General features: G+C 40.2%; 1 protein-coding gene across 7 annotated transcripts in view; it reads right to left on the bottom strand.

The window, feature by feature from the left end:
- Nucleotides 1-17,585, bottom strand: part of PRLR (prolactin receptor) — a 153,290-nt gene extending 135,705 nt beyond the window's left edge. For 5 of the 7 annotated variants that reach the window (XM_039842679.1, XM_039842689.1, XM_039842683.1 and 2 more), the window contains exon 1: nt 17,353-17,585. The gene's annotated coding sequence lies outside the window, so the exon portion shown is untranslated. Of the gene's footprint in view, nt 1-16,562; nt 17,322-17,352 lie in introns of those variants that run through there. The other 2 variants (XM_039842688.1, XM_039842680.1) reach the window with 2 other exon arrangements.
- Nucleotides 17,586-18,714: the final 1,129 nt, after the last annotated feature.

Raw genomic sequence — 18,714 nt, 5'->3', positions numbered from 1 at the left:
ACTGTGTGGTACAACATTCATTTCCATATGTTCCCGAAGGAAAACATCTTAACTGTGTGATGATATATGGTCTTAGGCTTCCATCCAGTCCATAATTTAAAAACTATACTAGGCTAGTTATTGGCACTGCTCATCTTTCTTACCAACTACTTTAACATCTGAATTAAGTCCAATAGGCATTTACTCTCGCCTCCCACAAAATTCTCCAGATTAGCCTAAGTGGTTCTTTTTAAAATACTAATCATATCATGCTATCCCTCTTCTTAAAACACCCAGAGGCTTCCTATTACTTCTTGAGATCCTGTATGGCATGGCCTCTCTCTCATTCTTCAGCTTTTTAAAAATATTTTATTTCAACTTGGTTTAGTAACACTGTGTTTCTTCTATTCCCCCACATTTAGCTTGGTTTCACCTGCCTTGGCGACTTTGCATGTGCTGGTCCTTTTGCTGAGAAACTTTTTTCCCATTTTGATATTAGGTCCATCATACTTTCTCAGGGTTGCTCTCTTAGAGATTAATATGCCTCTTCTTTGTTGTTTTTATCATACTTACAAATGTACATGAATTTGATTGACATCTGCTTTCTCATTATATTGTAAGTTCTGTATGGGCAGAGACCATTCTGCTCACTGTAACTTCTTTATCACCTAGTACAGTATCTGAGGAGTTTGATAAATATTTGTTTAGTGGATTTTGTAGGATCATTCTCAGTGATGATTATGACAAATTTTAAATGAACATTTGCACAGGACTTTCAATGACAACATGTCTCTGTAACTGACCTTACTAAATTCAGGTGAATTTTTCCCACTGGCCCTGGAAGGCAGAGGACAGACTTCAGTGCAAAGGTAGATCTTCTCAGATTAGCAGTGTAGTCTTGTCTGGGCAGCATAGCTCATTCCAGAGTTATGCAGTCCATCATGCTAAATTATGTCCTAGATTTTCTCATCCCACAGAATTTTTTGCAATTTTTTAAACTCTTTGCAAAGGCAGTATCCATCAGAGGTGAACTCGCACCAAAGCCCTTCACTCCAATTTACTAGAGGCTCATCCTAGGCAAAGCAGGATGTTAGTTTTGTTTTTACTCTTTTCAATACTCCAGAAAGCTTAACTGTGGTCACAGTTTTAAAGGAATTATAGACTGCATTAGTGTCGGTTCAGAGTGTTTTCCAAGAGTCAATGTTTTCTTTTCATGTAGTCCACTTTGCTCTTGCCGTAACCTTCTGGGTTTTCTCAGTTTCTTCCCTACATTAACACTTTTTACTTCGTTGATTGTTTGCTGCAGTCAAAAGGTACAACCGAGCATCATTAGAAAGAGATGATGGAACCAACCCGGGAAAATGTATTCTAGTCTAGTCGCTACACTTCAAGGACTCACAAAGTCTGACGAGATCTAGTAATGGAGACATAGAATGATCAAGGAGATGAGGGAGAGAAGGAGGTTATTTAAGGACAAATCATGAAAATTAGAGCTTTTCACTCTGCAAAGATAAAAGCTATCACAGGACATGGTTAGTATTAAGAAAGATAGGGATAGAATAATCAGTCTTGTTCTCAATAATATCATTACATAAACCCTCTTCAATCAGAAAGAGTTAAGGACAGGGGAGAAGACTGGCTACATTATCCAATACACTGTTAACTCAAGATACTTGTTACCTCAAGGCATGTTTGTTATTGACCACAAACATTGATAAAGTAAACCAAGTTTTAAAAAATTTCATATATGGCATGGCAACAGATGGATGATGTAATATTAATAACACCTAAATATTAATAGATCAAACATGTTTGGATAAATTCATGCATGGTATGACAACAGATTCATAATGTATTATATAACATTGACTAAAATATTAATAGGTTAAACAGAATTTAGGATAAATTAAATCTATTTGTGACAGCAGATGGATAATGTGGCATTAGGGAAAGCTAGAACAGGCAGAGGTCAGTAAAATACAACCCATAGGCCAAATCTGGTCCATTGACTATTTTTGATAATAAGTTTTTAGAACATAACCACACATATATTTACACATTGGCTACAGCTGTTTTTGCGTGACAGGGCAGAGTTGAGTAATTGTGACAAAGGCTAAATGGCTCACAAATCCTAAAATATTTACCTTCTGGTACTTAACAGATAAAGTTTGCTGATTGCAGTATAGGACATATTAGGAACATGCAAATATTATTCATGTCCACATTAAGCAGAATAAAATGAGTTCTTCTAGATAACACCCTGTGGCAGATACAGAATTTTGGCAAGGGCAACAGTTTCTGATAATCATATGAAGAATTTGAAAAAAATGCTTATTTACCAGTCATCTGATTGTCATATCTTTTGGAGTTTAGTAATCAAGTTAAGGATGCTTCCTGAATATTAGGAAGATGGTGAGAAAACAGTCTTCTGATTATATTTAGCTGTTTTTTGATGCTTTTTGATTCTAGATTCCCATTTACAAAGAATCATGGAACTGTTGAGAAATTACATTCAGAAGTATGAAGTGATGTTATAAGGTTAGCTGGAACTAAGATTGGGACTTCTGATTTTTAGATAAGAATTCTGCACTTTCCTGTATACCAAATATATTAGCAGCGTTTTATATACAAAAAAACTACATTCATGGTCTTGAGTAATAGTGACTTCGTTTTTACCAGTGACATTCCCTGGAATGAAATCGATTGGTATACATGTATTATGACATGATGCTAGTAATCACAACCCGTATATCGCCTAAATGGTTACATAGAGAACAACTTGGAGAGACTATTCCATTGTTTGGGCTTTTTTGTTTGCACTTTGCATAATGAAGCCCATATTCCGGGTCACATTTTCACTCTGGAACAAATACCTGGATCTCTCTTTTGTTAGTCGTGCTCAGAATATAGAGACCATTGTTAAAGGTGGAATTAAGAGCTCGATCTAGTTCATACTTACCAAAGTGATATCAATTAGAATTCAATTAGGGAGTTGTTATTTTGGGGTTGCACTATTAAGATCCTTTCTTACTTTCTAGAACATTAATTCCCCTAGAGAATTTAAATTTTCCGTCAAGATGGAAAGGGAAAAAGCCACAGTGGTTAATGATCAAAATCTAAATTTTGAGACATCATGATTAAATTCTTCAAGTGCAGGAATCTGACTGTCACCAAGTCTAAGAATGAGATTCATTAAAATATTTCATTTTTAACCGTCATCAAAAACAATCAGAGTCATTCTCCCACTTCTGTCGAATGTTTGCCATTTGCTGGGCAAATTCATCCACAAAAAGAAATTCTCCATAGCATCCAACTCCCTATACAGAAGAAAGATTCCTGGAGAAGCTTAACACTTTCCCACTGAATACTGCCTTACTTGCTTGGATGATCACAGCTACCTATCACATTGTGTAAGACTCATGTCCCATCTGAAATTCATTGTCTTCTTCCAAAGGAATATCAGAGAAAAGGTACAAATCAATGGCCACTTTGTAAAGTCGGTCTCCATAAAACACCACTGTGAGAAGTCTTTTTACATTTGAACAAGTATTTGCTAAGCTCTTACACACTCAGCCTCCTGATACTCTAGTGAGAATTCATAAACATTGCTTATGTTCCAATTGAAGGTTTCCCTAAGCCACATGTAATTTCTTTCTTTTAAAAGCGATCTACAAGCTTTTTAAGTTATTGCACCTTGACAATGCCTTAGATTTCAAAATATTCCCTGTACATTATTGATTCTCACCTTAACAACACAACGAAATATTCGGAGCTGATGTTACTGTTGTTGCTATAATTTTAGTCTCTTGTAGATTTTTTGCCATCGGATTCTGACTACACACTTTGTTCACATATGAAAGTTTTCTTTTTATACCACTAACCACAATTATGTTTAAGGAATTAGAAGTAAATGGAAAGAACCAAAATTAAATAGTGAATAAAAACAGGCATCTAAACCTGACAGTTCCTCCTGGTGCAGTCACCAGGGCTAGTGGCACACAGCCACCCAAATCTGAGGCCCCCTCCATGTAGCCAAAGGAAGCCATGCATTTCTCTTTTGTAATTGTTTGACCTTGGAGGTGAGTTAGTGAATCACAAAACCCATATCATTTCATCTCTTACAAGTGGAAACAGGCTTGCTTTTATAGGATGGTTTTCAATTCTCGGTGCCTGGGGCCCAGCTCCTGCAGAGCCCTGCCCCTGACCATTCAGGCCTCTGTCCAGATCTTTGTCCAGTCTGCAGCCAGTCTGCCAGGTACTCTAGCACAGGTATGTGTGCTAGAGTAAAAAATCATCAGCAATGTGATTTTCCGCAGCACATTTCCAGCCTTTCCCATTGTGCCTGCCAATGGTGCTGATATATTTCTAGTTCTTTCCATTTGCTTTGGCTTTACCACAGGAAGAACAGGTGCTTCTGCTCTCTCCACATTTCTCAGAACTGCACACTGCCCAACCGGCTCTGATTTGCCTGCTGGCATCAAATGTAGGCCAAATGGAGAAGGTATATTCAGTTAATCTACTAGCTTCATCTCTTGAGGAGTTTTCCTGAATACTTATGAGAAATTTGGCCCCAAAGGCTCATAACCTAGCTCTCCAGTTAAGTATTTGGCAAGAGCAATGACCTTAAAAGTCTGCCATTTGTGGCCGGATGTGCAAAGCACCAAATCAACAAACTATTTGTGATCATTTCAGAGCCTTTCCTCCAGGTGTAATACACTGCCAAACCATCCGAATGCATGGGGTCACAGGAGAAGCGGGCAAGCTCATTTGAGGGCCAACTATAGCTGAGCTGCTTTTCACCCATTATCTTACTCTAGCCTCAAAACAGTACTGGAACATAGACATTATCATCTCCACTTTTACAAATATGGAGACTGAAGCTCAAGAGAAGTTTTGCAAACTTTCCGTGAGTCACACGTCTTTTTCAGTGGCATAGTCTTGAAGCAAGTTCAGCAGGAAGAAGGAATATGTTGCTTCTGTATTCAGAAAAGGTAAATTCTATAAGGGCTGCCAACCAGAAGCAGCATGTTGGTCCGCTGGTGAAGTGCAAAAAGGAAGGACGTGGTTGAATCAGTGGTTTATGCAAGGATGTTCGAGGGTCTTACAGGCTCACTCATTCATGCTAAGCTCAGACTTAACACTTACTCCATGTCCTTGGCATTTTGCCTTGTCAACTGTACATCAACAGGTCTCCCTACTAAATCATGAATTCTTTGATGAAAGTGATACTAGTGACTCCCATGAACTGAGTATTTCCTTGGTGCCAAGTGTTTTATATATCTCGTCTTGTTTTACTCTCCCAGAAACCCTTGAATGTATATTTTAGCGTCCTCATTGTACAAATGAGAAAGGAAGGCATGGAGCGGTGACTAACTTGCTCCAGTTTTACCCCTAAAAAGTTAGAGCAGACAGTTGTGCTGAGTCTGTCTGTTTCTAATGAATGCTCTCATTTGCAAGATGCACAAAAGACTCTCACCCTGAGGACAAGTTCAGGGTGGGGTTTTTTCGAAGACCCCAATCCATTGATGTTTAGGAGAAAGGGCTCTGACATTGAGGGCTTACTTCTAACTTCGCCGGACACCAACATGGCTTCTCGCAATGGTATTATTACACAAATGCAGCAGAAGAAGCTACTGCAAGGTTTTCATCTGCCCCAAAGAGGTTTCCCCCACCTAGCTGCTAGTGAAATTTCCACCAGCAGAGACTTTAGTTTGAACCATTATTATTAAAATGCAAACGCTGGGACCGTTTATTTCTTAAACTGTGGTGGCCTGAATGGTTTATCAGCTTCTTTAACACATTCCTAGAAACATTCAGTTCAGAGGAGGAAGGTATTTGACAGAGGAAAGCAGACAATAGAGTTGGAGTGAAAACAAAAATAGGATTTTATGTGGGGACATCTTAGTGTGATAAGTGGAGGAAAAAGGAATTTCCTTCAGGGAAAGAGTAGGATGATGGTGGAGGAGAGGGGAAATAAGTGAATAAACTTATTTCTTAGGCCTTATGTGACACCTATGTAATCCCCTAGAGGAGATGCGCATGTAATTGGTCACTGGTATGCGATGACCATGGACAACCTGTGACACAGGTCAACACAAAGACTCTTTGCTGCCTTACAGACTTGGAGTCCCGACCTATACAAGTAATTAGAAAAATTCCATTTCCTTAGGCCACTTGCATAGTGATTTAGTTAGAACTAATAAGAGCTGACAAGGATTCAGTTTTGAACTATCTGTAATCTGTGATGATTTGAAACATTCATTTTTGATAGGTTTAACCCACTTATTGAATATTGCAAGTTGAAACACGGTTAAGCTCTGAGGCAGAGAGAATCAGTCATAGTCTTATCCTCAGGTAGCTTGTCACATAGTAGTGTTGATCAATAATAAGCATATGATTATCTACCACAAGGCAATAAATAAAGGTGATGGGATAATGTCATGGATAGATTAAGTGCATTCTAAAATTCTTCATTAGGTCACAGGTTTTGCCTTCCCTTATGCTCCTCCCAAATCTTAACAAATAGCTAGCTCCATTAACTAATTTTCAACTTCATCCATCCTTCTGGACATCCAACCCATGCAATCTTTTCCTGCTGAGAGAATTCTGAGACTCATGATGGTACTGAGGCTTGGTGAATGCAGGAAGGAGTTTATATCTCTAGCCTTCAGAAAGTGGGTATGTGTGGCAGCTTTGGGTGCCTAAATGAACCTTACATCCCTAAAGACCTTAAGAAGACAGAGCCCAAGCAGGCTTAGGTCCCAGGACGCTCATCCTGATACTTAACAACTCCGTCTGGATTATTTGTAAAATCACCACTGAAAGCACATGCCCACTGACACCCAGAGGTGGGCATCTCATGTAATTTCACCTCCTTCTCTATACTTGGCAGATAGACCCTTCTCTAAAAATACTGCCGTTCATTCTTAAATAGCCACACTGAACAATACACTTGAGTTTGGAGAGGAAACTCCAGGATCAGTAAGAATCAGATGCTAGGAGGACTAGGAGGTCAGCAATAGAATGTAGGCTCTGGCTTCACAGAGCTATAGCATCTCGGATGTGAAATAACAGAAAGAGGACATCTAGCTCATATTCACATATATATGGGGTATTTTGGTAAAGGCAGAAAATATTTTTGATAATAATCGAATTAGAGTGATTGCCGATAGGGGTAGTGGGTGGCTGTGGGACAAGAGAGGAAAAACATCTTTTTCATTGAATACGCTTTTGTACCTTGAATTTTAAACCACGCACAAAAATAAATAAAAATTTAAGTTACAGATCTGAACAGTGTTATGGTTTCAGTGGTTTCCTTTGAAAAGTAAAATCAGAAAACTTGGCTAAAAAAAATTAAACTCTTCTAGCCAAAACACCAACGAGGCAATGGACTCACCTCTATGATCACACAGCTGCCTTTGAACTGCTCAAATCATTGAATGACTTGGTTTTAGGACATATCCACATTTGATAGATATTCACCCTCACTTTCTGCTGAGTATTTAATCAAAGCTGTCCAATAAAGGAGAAATTACCTTATTGGTTTGAAGATGATTTTTTTTTTTTAATTAAGCTATTTGTAGGAATCTGAGCTATTTGGGGGATAGTCAAAGACTTGAAACGGCTTTCAAACTTTCCTTAACTTATGTTCTACTGCAATCTTCCTAACTTATATACAATGATAGTCTAATGCAATTATAATTATAGTTCTCTTTTTGATTTTGTAGTTTTGAAGTTAAAAGTTAAGATTATCATAAGAAATATCTGACTTGTACTGTCTAATATTTAAAATTAACACTTTTATTAAAAATCAAATAGTTGAAAGAATAGATTAATGATTTGATTAGGTAAATTCAACATGTGCAATGAAGATGTGCCAACCTCTATAAAAAATTACCCTATGGCAATTAGAGCAAAAAAAAATTGCCTTCTGTTTAATTAAAATAGGCAAGTTAAAACTTATAGCATAGGAGATGAACCATCACAATTACTGTCTTTACAAGTAATTGCTGAAGAATTCATTAATGAAGTTAAAGAAACCTTAATGAATTTCTTTGTATACACCTCAGTTCTGTTACATCTATTGTCATTACTATTAGAAAAGGGAGAAGGTCTGTGAATTTCATGTAGATTATTGAAAAACCAAGTAACTTGAAGGAATAATTTTCTGGAAGCAAATATACAATGAAAGGTAGAGAAAACACGGTGAATTATTGTGTCCCCAAGAGTTTTTCACTTATAACAATAAAACTTTGAAGAAAGTCTTCATTATTTTTAAAGTAAAAATGCGATAAATGAATAAATGACTCTTTTTGTTGGTTTCTAAAAGTCAGCCACAAATGACCATGAATAACAACTGCAATTTGCTGCCCAGCTTATTGAATAACCTTGATTTCTTCAGTTCTTTGAGAAGGGACGGGTAAGTGGGAACAACCCAGGAACTATGAGTAGTGGCCAGAAGAGGGAGTGAGGAGAAGAGGAGACAATTCATTGAGAGTCCTCTGGTGTTGACAGCTTTGTCCAGCCGGCTCCCTGGGCACATAGCAGATGCTTTAGACCAGAGGCCCTGCTGGCGACAGGCTGAATAGCCCAGCCTCTGAGTTATGCCATTTCCCCTCCATTCTGACTTCTGAAAGTCATACCCAGTAGAATTGCCTCCTAGTGGTGTCTTGAGGTTTTACGCGGCAGGAACAAGTCTAAATCTGAAGATAACAGCTTCAGTGACACAGGAGAGAGTGAAGAGGAGACAGATGAGAAGTGGCAGAGCTTAGCGACTAAGAACCTGGAACTTAGTTTAAAACCTGGCTTTGCTCCTTACCAGCTGTGTGATCTTGAACAAATGACTGAACCTTTTGTTTTTGGCCTCAGTTTCTTCATTTACAAAATAATAATAACAGAAGTACTCATTCAAAGGGTAGCTGGGAGGATTAAACGAGTTAAAATGTGAAATTCTTAAAACAACGCCTTGAATATAGTAAGTGCTCATTAAAAGTTTGCTATTATGTTGTTAGCATTTATATGAAAAAACTGACCAACTGCAAAAAGCCACGTATAAACGTCTGGCAGCATGAAAGATTCAGCAAATACAGCCGAAGTGTTAAAATACTCAGAAAACAGAGAACCTAGCAATATGAATGTGACATTTTTCAGTACTTATGAAAAAGCACAGTAATCAAAAACAACAAAACCCATCGGAATGGTCTTATGAGGCAGGATGAAATTTTTATGGTTAGGAGATAAAAAGCAGCAAATGGAAATTTTGCCTTTGACAGAAATTTGTTTTTTCTTTTTTCTTTTTCCTGCTTAAATAAATTAAGGTCGAAGTTCCTCATGTTTCCAAATAGCACTAGATATTATCGCATTTGGTTCAAAACTAGTGGCCCCAGTCAGGATAGGGCAGGAGCAACGATCTCAGACAGGACTAGGTCTGCTGTCATTTTTCCTGGTTGTATCCATCTGAAAGCCATGATGGCCTTATCTCCAAATTCTCTCCGGCACCCAATACTTCTACCCCACTGCTAGCACCCTAGCTGATGCATCTCACCTCCTGCTGTACTGATTCCCCTCCCAAATGCTCCCTTTGCTCCCAGACTACAATCCATTCACACAGAAGCCTGAGTGATCTCTAACATGCAATGTAAAACTCGTTACTCCCCTACTAAAAACCTCCCGATGATTTCCTTAAGCAACTTAAAATCTTAACTCTGTTCCACGACCTCGGGCATTCCGGGCAGTTTTCCTGCCGGACTCCGTTCCTTCCTCCCTAAGGTTCAGCCACACTGGTCTCCCTCCTGTCCTAAACATGTCGAACCTTTTCCAGCCTCGGGGCTTTTGCTTCTGCTGTTCCCTCTGCCTTGGCCTTCTCTTTTCCTGGTCTCTGCATGCCTGTCTCTACAACACTGATGTGCTAGCTCCAATACCACCTCCTCAGAGAGAGCGACCCTCGCCAGCCCATATAAAGCGGCCCCCATTAGACTCCATTCCTTTTACCTGGCTTTATTTTTCTTCATAGCACTACCTTATTTGATTTTATTTATTTGCTTCTTAATGTGGATATGTTTCCTCTCACTGGAATATAGACTCAAAGAGAGCAAGAACTTCATCACTCTATCTCTAGCTCCTATAGCAGTCCCTGGCAAACAGCAGAGCCTCTATAAATATTAGTTGAGTGAATAAAAACTGCTGACGCCCATGATGCTTGGCGAACAGCCAAACATTTGTCTATCTTCTCCCTGTAATCTCCTGAACAATTTATCTTCTCCTAATCTTGCAGTCTCAGGACTTGAGAAAAGTACAGCGGTACATCAAACTCCCCTTCCCATTTAATACAAAAACTTGACTGGTATTAATATAACTTTCAGAGAAAGGTCGGAGTCTTAGATTTAACTGGATCTTAGATAATTACTCTCAGATTGATTCTGGAATTATTTTCCATATCCTAGGTTCTTCTATACTTAGGGCAACTTGTAATTAGCTCTTTCCAAATCAAAATGCATGACTCCCCTAGCCCAGTCTGATACCAGAAAGGTTCTGCAACCTGAATGATTACCTGGGCTTGAAAGAGTTTTATAGAACCTAGTTAGTTCTTGGCTAATCCACCTTGTAAAGTCTACCCAATGACAGTCCTGAAGAATACTGTTGCAATTATATTTTTAATAAGGGGTGTGAACAGGAATGGAATTAATTGGCTTTAAAATGTCTGAGACAGAAAAGCAAGTGTTGGTTGACTAAAAATCAACATAGCAACTGGGAAATTTAGTGCATAGGTGGCAGGGAAGCTTAACCTTTATTATAATTATCAAGGTTTTGGTAACCTGATTTCCAAACTGTGCATATAGAAATTTTAGTCATGAAGCTATGCAAGACACCTCTGAATATGGAATTAGTTTATATAGGCAGAAAATTTAGAAATCATGAAAATTAGAAATCATGCTTCCCCCCAAATAGAGTGAAGTTGCTACTCAATAAAAATGTGGTTTGGACGGTTCTCTGGGGTTCATGCCATGTAAAACAAGGCAAAATGTGAAACAGAAATAAGTAATTAAGATTTGAATCTTAGCTGAACAATAATCAGATCAGCTCTTGCTGATGCACATTATAATCACCTAGAGAACTATAAATAAATACAATGCCCAGGTTCCATTCTCAGAATCTTGATTCAATGGGTCTATGGGTGGGACCTAGGCATCTATATTTTTTAAAGTTTCTGAGATGATTCTTATGTTCAATTGGTATTGAGGACCACTGTTTTAGAGGCTTGCTTTTCACTATAATTAAAGATATTGGATTGTGAGATCGAGAAAAAGAAAATGACCATTTGGGGATGGTGCAAAACTGACTTATCTTTTTGTTCTAAAGAGGCTGTAGTGCCAAGACTCTAGCTTATTCTCATTGCCCTTCATAAAGGTCTCCCATCCTCACCATTGTCAATAGACCCAGACATTCCCAAGACACATAAAGAATTCTTCTAAAATGCTGCTGTAAAAATTGCTGGGCTTTCTTTTCTTTTTTACTTTTTTTTTCAGGTGTGTAACAAAAAATATCAATATTCAGTGAACAGAAGCTTCAGAGAAGAGAAATCACAACAGCTTGAAAAGCTCTGGGGCGAGGGAGCTTTCACTTCCCAGAGGTAGGAGTGGATGAGCTGTAGGTATGCATGAACAAGCTTTTGCTTGAATGGAAGCTCCAAGATGGTTGGGAAAGGGCTCCTGGGACCGCTGTGACTGCCTGTCAATGGGCTGCTGACGCTCATAATCACAGTGTTGGCAGCTCAGCCAGACTAGTCATCTTTTATCTACTGGTCTATAACACTAATTCATTCATTGAAGAAATATCACTGCCAGGTACAGAGTATTCTGTAACAGCAGACTGGGCACACTGTCTTTGGAAATCAAATAAGATACGGGGAATTCGGTAGCTAAGAATTCTAATTTCACCTCTATTGCCAGCAAACTCAAGGCCCAAGACAAGCAATTAAACTCCATTTCCCAACTTGTAAAGTTGGAGAGGTGAGGAAAGATTCCAGATTGTAATAAAATAGCTACTGTGGGCACTGATGGGCATGATAACAAAGCCCTTTGCAATGACTGCACAAAGCCTGATCGACATAAGCAGCCGTGAGACACCAGTTGTCCCACACTTAGTTCAGGTTGTCTACGGAGCACCCCCAAAACACACAGAATACAGCAATGGGCTGCTGGCTACACCTTTTTAGTTACAATGTGCAAATCGATGGGATCACTACAAACAATATTATCATCTGTGAATTAAAAAGACTACTTATATATTTCAAAGAGCATCTTGTACAGTGCTTAGCTCTAGTTGCAGGAAGGAAACTCTTCTCTGCAGGCAAATGTTTACAGAAGCCATCAGTCCTCAGTTTATCAGTGATAACCACAGCCCACATTTGCATTACACATTTCTCCATTAGCATTTGATGTGGCATTGTCTTGGCAACTCTGAACTTTCCACAGGATTGTTGTGGGAAGGAGGGTGAGGGTAACACACAAACCAGTAGACAAAAGTAGGCTCCAGGCCTCTATTATCTCAAGGCAGAGGCTTCCTCTAATAATGCCAGAATATGACTGTTCTCCCCTTTGGAAGAAATGAAACTACAGGAACAAATCGAGTCTTTATTTAGTTGACATACTCAAAGGCCACTTTAGCTAGTGGACAAAGAAACATAAATGACCTTCTGTGATGTCCCTGAAAACTTTTTGGGGGCTGGAATCATCCAGACTAAGGCCCTGCAGGTGGGCTGTCTGCTCCGGCTGGAGCCCGATGCCCAGGCTCAGATGTACCGGCCTTCTGAAAACTGGGACTGCATCTTGTTCAAACTGTTTTAAGCAAAGGGTCAGAGAAGAAACACTTATCACCATGATGAGATGACTTATTTAATGAGCTTTGCACACAAGCAAGAAACCCTGGCTGACTCTTGGTCTTATTTTACAAAGTGCCAAGAATGACAGAAACATTGTCCTGGGAAGCGATTTTTAAGATGAACCTGTAAATCCAGATTCAAAATGGCCTTTTGGTCATAGGATGTTTGAAAGCCTCTTGAGATTTGCCTGAGTGAGAAGATAGGTGGTAAAGGATGTAACCACCGAGTCTATTTTATCAAATCCAGTAGTGAAAGGTGAAGTGGGCTGCAAATCATCACCAGCACAGCAGAAGAATGAGAGTAGGGAGCACACAGAAGGATCGCTTTTGCTCTTATTTATTGCTTCATTGAATAACTGAATTTTGGGACAGACTTGAGGTGGAGTCTAAGTCAAGAACAGAAGAAAAGTTATGTTAGGAAGAAGGAAGAAAAGTTTCCTATATCTTTGTCAACTTATTAGTCTAAACCAGTGCTGTTAAGTGGAAATCTAAAGGGAGCCACAAATCTGATTTAGAATGTTCTGTTAAACGCATTTTAAAAATTAAAAGGAAACAGATTTTATTATTAAAACCAATTTTAATAATAAATTTCATCTAAACCAATACATCCAAAATATTATCATTTTAATGTATAATCAATATAAAAATTATTGAGTTTTTGGGGGGGGGTGATACCAGTTCTTTGAAAGCTAGGGTATATTTTGTATTTTCAGCACATCTCACTTTGGACCACCCACATTTCAAATACCCAATAGCCACATGTGGCTAGTGTTACATATTACATAATGCAGGTTTGCACCCACTAACTGGTATTTGGGACATTAGATAGAAATCATTGTCAGTGCTTAACTATCTAAAATACTTTTGATATTCTCCTTCTGTTAGCTCTTTCACTGTCCCCTGGTAGAGATGATCTCAAAAGCACATCTTGTGTTAGCAAAAAGTTCTGGGTTTTGGAGCAAAACAGACTATGGGATTCAAACACTAGCTTTGTAACCTTGGGCTAGCTGGTTACCCTCTATGAGTTTTGATTTCTTCAACTATCAGATCAAGACAAAAATAGCTAACTCACCAGATTATTGGGAAGATTAAATAATATAGGTACACAGCCTAGCCTGAAATAGTGCAGTAGTCATTTAAACAATAATTTTCCATGTATTAAATCCAACTTGATTTCTAAGGAGCCATCGCACTGTATCTGCTCTACTGTTTCATCTATCCCACTTCTGGATCTTTCCTTTGAGGTTTTTTTTTTTTTTTTTTTTTTTTCCCTGCTAATGTAGCCCTTTCCCCAGATCTTCATGGCCTAGTTCCCTCTTATTATGCAAGTTTAAGTTCAAGGGTGACCTTCACATGGAAATCTTCTCTAGTTGCCTCATTTAAAGTTTCCTCTAAGCCTTGCTATACTCTGTCTCCCAGACTCTCTGTACTTCATAGAATTTATCAGTATCTGAAATTATCTTGTTTATATATTTGTTCATTTGCCTCTTATATATCACTCTCTCTACCACAGAAGCTTCTCAAAAGCCAAGACCTTGTCTAGCTCACTCAGAGCTCAACAATGAATGAATGAATGAATGAATGAATGAATACTTAACCCTGGAAGGTAAACGTAAATCGTGCCACGATTCTAAAGGTAGTAGAGAGAGAAAATTCCAGAGCTCTTTTTAATCTTAAAAAGTAGCCCAGGAAGTCAACGACCTAGAGCCAGTCTTCCTTGCTGAGGCTTGGTATTTGGTATCTTGAGTCTAACAGTAGGACTTGGGAAAATTATTCCCCAGTGGTGATTTTATTGTTGTCTATCAATATGTATCACTTGCAAAGTATATGTTCATGACACTTAAAATTATCCAGAAGATTTGGTTATTCCTGCTCTTCAGAAGAACTGATGAGAGAGACGAAGAGAGAGAGAGGGAGGAAGAGAGAAAGAGAGATGAAGGAGAGGAAGAGAAAAAGCTGAATTGATTAAATCTATGTCAAGCTGTGAAGATGGCAGTGGAAACATTTCTTTCTACAGAGACAACTTCTGGTGTATCTGGAGATGGATGCAGCCACGAGACCTCTCTAGTTTCCATGCCTAGCTGTCTGTAGCTACAGGCAAAGGTCTAGCTGTTTTGTATTTAAGATTATGGGCCAAAAAAGAACTGAGAGAAAGGGTTAAGAATCCATGTCAGTCTGGACACATTTCACTTGCTGGCTAGACAGAATGCTTTACTTGACAAAGGTGAAACAGAAGAACCAACTCTGTGTTCTCAATCCATCACTCATCTTTAAGAATATTTAAACTGAAATAGATTTCACTCATTCTTCTGCTGACATAAACCCCATAGGAGAAAGAGCAAGGTGCTCTAAAACACATGAAATAATTTAATGCTTACTTATACTTTCACATTAATATTAATAACAGCAGTTTTTCATTGACTGTAGACCAGACATAAAATACTACTTCCGTTCTCCTGACAACTGTGCCAGAAAGGCAGTATTGTTCCCCATTTTACAGACAGAGAAAGTAAGGCTCAGAGAAGTGACTTGCTGAAGTGTGGGAGCCAAGATTTGAAGCCCAGCGTGTTGGGCTCCAAAGCTCCACGAGTCGTCTGCTACACCTTGCTGGCATTGCCAATGGAAGACCCAGGTCCCACAAAATATGAGTCCTTAGTCCTTTAAAGGCAAAGTTCAGAGGTCCAAATTCTTTCACCATTCCTATTACAACTATGCACTGGGGAGCAAACAGCACTTCCTTTAGAAACAAAGCCTTAGCCCCACTGTCCGACATCTAGCTAGGTGACTTAAAGAGCTCTCTTTGAGACAGACAGTGACTCTCTCTCTGCAGGTGACTCTCCAGTGCTGTTTGTAGGACTGAAAACTCCAGAGGTACGCTGTCACCTTAAGAAAGACATTAAAAGAGTTTTATGGGGGGGGTTCCCTAGGAAGCAGAGATTGATGAAGCCCTCAGGAAGGAGTGCCTGGGAGGTCACTTATGAAAAGAGGGCTTTCCCTTTCGACAGCATGGCTGACTCCAGACCCTAGGGAAGGCTGGATTACTCTCAGAGCTGGCCCAGCTACCAGCAGAGGTTGGCTGGATGCTTTTGATGCAGGTCTTCAAAGACAAGGGATTTTCACCTAGGGTTCAGGCAGAATCTTCAGAAGGGTGTCTACAAACTGTCAGGGATTGCTTGCAAATTTTATGTACATTCTATAAGAACAGGCCCCTCCACTCCCCATCCCCCACCGAGAGGACTCAGAAAATTCTTAAAGAACTGGGACCCCCAATTTTTAAGAACCACTAAAATGAAAATTTTCATCTGTTTCTACCTTGCACGATTCAGCACTTTTAACCTCCCCCACACATATGCACATATATAATGTTCAATGAGATATATATTATATATGGAAACATTAATTTCCCTAAAGATTGTGAAAAAAATACTGAGGCCCAGAAAAGATAAGTGTCTTGCTCCAGGTTGCAGAGCCAGGGCAGGGCCGGGAGTAGCAGCACTCCGTTGACCAAGAAGCATGAGAGTCAGGTGAGAAATCTCTGCCAGCCAATTTGATGAATGAAGACTAACTAATCCCTCCAGGTTAATAATAATGTTTTGCAACCATTTTCAGTCATAGAAAATCCTAACTTGCCTATTATTAGGGAAACGTGGGCTGCTTCCCCAGGATACAGGTAGAGGTCACTAAAACGACATTTTCCTACTCACAGAGGCAGAACTCCAGCCCTTTTTGGTTCCACCTTGCACAGCGCCCCGGCTCCCCCGTTACCGCCGTTCGCCTGACTTCCTCCTCTCCTCTCCGCTCCTCTCACCTCCTCTCCCCTGCAGCGGGCTGTCCTTCCAGCTTCTTCTCTGGCTGGAATTCCTCTGCCCAGGTCAATCCGCCTTCCTCCTGCTCCGGGGACCGGTTACAGCCCGGAGCTGCTTGCTCGCTTCGACCCCCACCGCCTTGGTGCGGAGCCGCGCCTTTCCGGTCCGCACAGGTAGCACTAACTTTCCCCACCGGACACCCTGGGCAGCTGCTGGGGCTGCTACTACTGTTGCCGCTGCTGGAAAATCCTCAAGTCTGCTGTCATCACATCATCTGCCTGAACCTCATCTCGTCCCCATTCTTTTTTCAATTTGACGTAAAAAAAAATTTACATTCTTAGAATCCCACGATCACGCCGAAACTCATTCTCAAGGGTGCATCTGAAGATGCCTTTTAAAAAGATGAATGTATGCAGTGGTAAAAGCTGGGAGGGGACGGGGAGAGCACTTTTAGCTCCTCTGAGAAGGGACCTCAGTGGTGACTGTGGTCGGAGCTCCGGCTTTCCCAGCTCCTCTGCCGGCTCCGGCTGCTTTCTGGCATTTTGCTAAGCGTCCCGCGCCCGCGGCGGGCCATTCTTCCTTCCCGCACTTGGCCTCGAACCCGAGCCCCCGCGCCGCGCCGCCCGCGCCGCCTCTGGTCACACACGTCCGCCGCAGGCTTAGCCTGCCCTGACTACTTACTACTCACTTTTGCCGGCGAGCAAAGTCTGCCATATCGGTCCGTGAACACTTCCTGCAAAAGGACGCGGAGATCCACCGTGTGTAAAGCTGTTTCATGAACAGCGGGTAAAATCCAGAAAGAGGGAGCCGAGCAAGGAAGACAGAAAAGGAAGGGGATGGGGGAAGCCCAGTCCAGAAGACACTACTGTCTTGGCCCCGGTGGCTCTGTGAGAAGAACCTCAACTCCGTGCACTTGTTCACTCTTTCTTCATTAGAGGAGGAGTCAGTGTTGCAACATTTATGTTCCTTGCTGGAGGCAAAACAGTGATTTTCTTCAGCATGCAAAATGTCCAGAGCCTGCCAGTTTTACAAGGTGAGGGAGGTAGTTGGAGGAGCAGGAATGCAGCAAAGATGTGGAGAAGGAATAACTGATTCTCCACAAATTGGTTTTGCATGATCAGGGCCACACATCTTCCACTGAGACAGTACCAGAAAATAGACAAAACAGTAATGAAAACACCTTAATACGTTTAGTGACCTCAAAGATGATATTTCTCCTGGCATCCAAGATGTGGAGTGTCTCTGTGTCAAGTTTCTTTCCTTATTTCTGAATAACCTTGAACAGCAGCTTGGCAACATTTGAGGAGGCTCCAGGGATTTGAATCTCACCTTCTCTGAGAAGGAGGGGTCGGAGAGAAGTGGGCATAAAGAAAATAAACCATCAGTGACCCAAGGAAGTTTTGTTTTCCTTACTGATACCCAAAGCCCAAGCTTCCAGGGTGCTGTGTTTATTCTCTGCTGCATGATTGCAACACAGAAACATTGGTAGTGCCTAAATAATCCAAGCTTTTGTTGTTTTCCACAGTACAGAATTTATCTTCTTTTCTAATAGGGCAGTATGTGGTTCTGTCCCCCCTTTTTTTTTTTTTTGGTAATAAAACCTTGTATGACCACCACCTTTTGTGGAGGCAGAGGGAAGGAACAAAAATAAAATAAAATAAAATAGATAAAAAACAAAAACAAATAGTGATAGTTGCCCGAATGAAATAGTTATCCCTGAATTAGTGAGTTGCTAATGTCTGTCTGATGTCATTAATATTGCATCTGATTGTTTCATAACTCAGAGGGACACCAAGAAGATATTTGAAACAAAGGCTATTGAGTTTGTTGATCCTGAGAAGAAATATACCTGCCAAGAAGGATACTCTATGGTTAATTGCGCTTGAATTCATAATCAGATACTAGAAGCCATCGCTGACAGGGTCTTCTCACGCACTCTGCACTTCAGAGGAAAGCCACAGACTGAGAGCTGCTAGCCTCTTGCACTGAGTTGCTACTGCCTGAGTTCCTGGAATCATATTTCAACCAATATAATGGGCTGAGATCTGTC

Source organism: Pteropus medius, unplaced genomic scaffold, assembly GCF_902729225.1.
Source record: "Pteropus medius unplaced genomic scaffold, Ma_sr-lr_union100, whole genome shotgun sequence".
Classification (NCBI taxonomy): Eukaryota; Metazoa; Chordata; class Mammalia; order Chiroptera; family Pteropodidae; genus Pteropus; species Pteropus medius.
The sequence above is the reverse complement of the archived record's forward strand: the minus strand, read 5'-3'. Positions and strand labels throughout refer to the sequence as shown.